Source organism: Rosa chinensis, chromosome 2, assembly GCF_002994745.2.
Source record: "Rosa chinensis cultivar Old Blush chromosome 2, RchiOBHm-V2, whole genome shotgun sequence".
Classification (NCBI taxonomy): domain Eukaryota; kingdom Viridiplantae; phylum Streptophyta; class Magnoliopsida; order Rosales; family Rosaceae; genus Rosa; species Rosa chinensis.
In genome coordinates, this window is record NC_037089.1 from 77458935 (window position 1) to 77462739 (window position 3805).

The 3805-nt window shown below is 38.4% G+C and overlaps 1 long non-coding RNA gene across 1 annotated transcript; it reads right to left on the reverse strand.

Moving 5' to 3' along the window:
- Nucleotides 1–2662: 2662 nt before the first annotated feature.
- On the reverse strand, nt 2663–3249 carry LOC121051496. The gene is made up of 3 exons (XR_005805887.1): nt 3169–3249; nt 2978–3082; nt 2663–2803 (listed from the first exon to the last, which is right to left on the reverse strand). It is a non-coding gene; the product is annotated as an uncharacterized LOC121051496 (long non-coding RNA).
- Nucleotides 3250–3805: the final 556 nt, after the last annotated feature.

Genomic DNA, 3805 nt, shown 5'->3' on the forward strand with positions numbered 1-3805 from the left:
TATATGTACAAGAAAAAGTAGATGGCTTTATGGTTAATTAAAGTTTCAAAAAATACTTATGTGTAATTTTCTATAAAAGTTTCGTGTAATCGTTTTTGCTTTTTCTGTAAGTTATTTTTACTGAGCACAATTAATTGATGAAGAGGGGGAAAAGAAAAAACAAAATAAACCCCTGGCAGGGTATCTACGCAGCTATGAATGACAGCCGATCGAATGATTTGCATAAACGAAATTATACCATGGCCAGCAATGAGCAATCCAATGCAGATTAAATTAGCTTCTAATTAAATACCATGCCAAGAAAATGTAGTTAAACATGCAGGTGAGTAAACCGGCCTCTTGAATCAAAGCAATCATAGTTAAACGTACAGTGGGATCCTATCTGAGTTTCTAGAAATAGACTCCCGCTGGTTCTCTTCTAAGGCACAACAAAGCATAATAACCCAAGGATCCAAAGAAACATAGTTGTTTTTCTTTTTTACCTAGAGAAAGAAGAAGAAACATGGCTAAGGGCCTAAGGCTAGCTTTTTTTTTTGGCTGAATAGAGGGTTAAGAAAGGCAATGAACATCCTTAACGCTTTTAAATTTATTTAAAGAAATTAAAAGAGATACAAGGTGATACAAGGCTAGCTTGATTCTAGTTGTTTCTCTTCTACTCATTATTTCCCTAGCTGAGAGTAAACTACTCGGCGGTAAGAAAGTTTTATACATTGATATACTTCATTTCTGTTCAATGTGGTTATATATCTTTATATGTAAAATTCAGGGAAAGAGACTTGATGTGAAAGAGAAATTGTGAAAAATTCATATTATGATACGACACCTACTTGATAATTTCAAGCACTGTTTATTAATGACACTACAGGGGTTAGACCTAATATAACCGACTCCCTTTAATATGAAAGACACATATATGAGACTAAAGCCACAACAGGTATTTATTTATGGATTAAATTCAGTTTACCCTCCTGAGGTTTAGGGGTAACTTCATGTTAGTCCATGTCCTCTCAATTTAATCAGTTTACCCTCCGAGCTTGTCAATTTTCCTCAACCGTGTCCAATTTTTTAGATTCCGTCCAAATCGAACGTTAAATTTGACGATGGGGCCTACTTTCAAGGCTAAAATGATCATTTCATGACAAAAAAAAGGCAAAAAAATAAAAATAAAAAACATTCTTTCTTCTTCCTTCGATCCCCAAAGCTTCCTCCAACCTCACAAAACCCAATCGCAGGAACCCCTTTACCGCCCAGCCAGAACCCACCTCATACATGTTTCACAGCACGTACCCACCACTTGTCCTGACAAAAACCACCGGCCAAATTTGACTCCTCACATACACCTATCAGTTAAAAGTACAGAACTATTAAACTCAACTCATCCTCACCCAACTCAGTCATGGCATTCATCCACGCCATAGCTCCCGAGAGCTTCCTCAACCTCCCAAAATCAAATATCAGGAAACCCATTAGTCCATTACCATCATCTCAAATTCATCTTCACTCCAAAATATCTAATAACTGTTGAATAATAAAAAATAATAATACCTACAATGTACAAGGGATGTACCTGTCGCAACATTATTCAAAAAAGAAGAAGATGAGGATAATGGTAGCTATCAAATGTTTCAGTTACAAATTCAATTTATCTCTTTCTCAAATTCAAACAAGTTGAATGATTGACCGAGTTCCAACATGAAAAGCTACAAAAACAGAAACAAAAGAAAGCTTTCAAATTGGGATTCAAATATCTCAAAGTGAGATAAGAACAAAGTGGCAGGGGGTGTCTAAGTTCAATATTGAAGTCAAGGAGGAAATCTCTGTTCAGTAGCTTATCCAAGTGATCCTTGGAAATTCAAAATTCAAACGAGCGTTTATCCAGCCTCTAAAGCCTTCGCTGCCTCCTATATAAAGAAGACAAAGCTGTATAGGAGAGACAGAGAGAAATAGAGAGTAGGGTGAGTCAAATTTCTGCATCAAAGTAGGGCAACGATCAAGAGAAAGAAATAGTGCACAGTGTCTAGTTACCTGGAGACTACAACCTGACGACAGGAGAGCATCAAGTTCATGTATCCTGCTGGTCAATTCTCCATGATCTTTTACTGGTACTTTTCTTTATCGTTGCAGATGTGTTCATGAGTGCAGAAGGTCCTTCCTCTGCTTATTTCTATGTGGCTCTATAACCTTCCCAAAACAGGGCCAAAAACAAATCCTCCATACTAAAGAGCCTTGAAATCCCCCAAAGCCAAATACAGCAACCACAAAGCCACAAAACCTTAAACACACTACTGCTGCCTACCAACAATCAGAAAAAGGAAACAAACCAAAAAACATTGTCGAAACACCTTTGTGTTCACAAAAAGTTGCAGGTTCAAAGAATGGAGGAAGCACACTCATGGAGGAGGGATTTTGACAACTTTCTGATGGCAAAAGAAGAAAAGTAGATGGCTCACCTATGTACTTTGCTCCGTTTGCTTCCGATGCCTATATTGCGGTGCGTCCTGCGTATGGGTGACGGAAGTAAGCGTCAAGTGAAAGCCTTGGGCTGCCAGTTCATGCCAAGGACAAATCTGCGAAATTCTTGGGTTCGCAATAGTGGGGAAGTTGCTCCAAGATGATCCCCGTGCAGAGTTTCAACACCAAGCTATGTCTCCACCTGCATCAAAGTCATCATCAAAATGCGGCCCCTGAAAGTAAAGTGGCCATCTCTCTATAAAAGGGTGCCTACCTCCAGCCACAAGTCTGCGGAAAGCTCGGTTTAGCTCACCTTCAATCACAAATCAGTAGCGTGTTCTACTTGGCTCACCTGCGATCACAAAACTGCAGAAAACACAAAGTGGTGGAATTATGGGAACTGTCTCATACTTACAACAAGCACATAAATACAGAAGCATGCAAGAGTTGTTAGATCAAATTCAAATGATCGATGCAACAAATTGTACAGGGCAGTCATGACAGCCTTGGAACATCATGGTGCTACCTTCTTGTAGGCTTCCTCAGTACGCATCGAGGATTGAACTCATGCAATCAATCCTAAGACCATCTGAAGGCCACCTGACGGACTGGAATGAAGCTTGGATGTTTCCTGCAAAATGTAAAACAAGTCAAAGAGATATGTGAATCTTTTCCAAGGAAAGTAATAGTCGTACTCTTGTGGTTAGATTCTCTTACCTCGAAGTCACAAGCACCAAAATACTGGGATGGTAATGTTTTCTTCAAAAGATGTGGTACCTGCAACATTTTTGATAATTAAAGAGTCAATACCAAGATGACAAATAATCATGTCTTGACGGTAGAAAATTAATCAACACACAAGTCCCATACGTAACTAAGCCATGGTGCTGCTGTAGCTTTGATTGAGAATTAAAGACAGAGCTTTAAGATATGTGTATATATGTATATTCAAGCTGTCAATGTCAAAATTTGCTGCAAATTGTTTTGGCTTTGACCATGAGTCAAACAACAAAGACCAAATGGCTTTGGAGAATCATAAGTTTAATTATGCTTTGTTTCATGAAACGGTGGGATAATGGTTTAAAAATACAAGAAGACTAAAGAAAGACTATGCCAAAGTGATGATCACATCTTTCATTAAAGCCTGGCGGTGGGAAACTTATCATCAAACTTCAAGACAAAATTTCATATGCATAATTGTAAGGCCATGGTGCTACTATTGCTCTGAACTAAATACAAAAAGCTCTCAAACCATGCAATTGAGCAATTGCGCAGCAAGCCTCTTTCTTGTCTCATTGTCAATCAAAGAAAAACATAGAAGAATCTGCATTCAAAGTTAGGCACAGACAAAGCA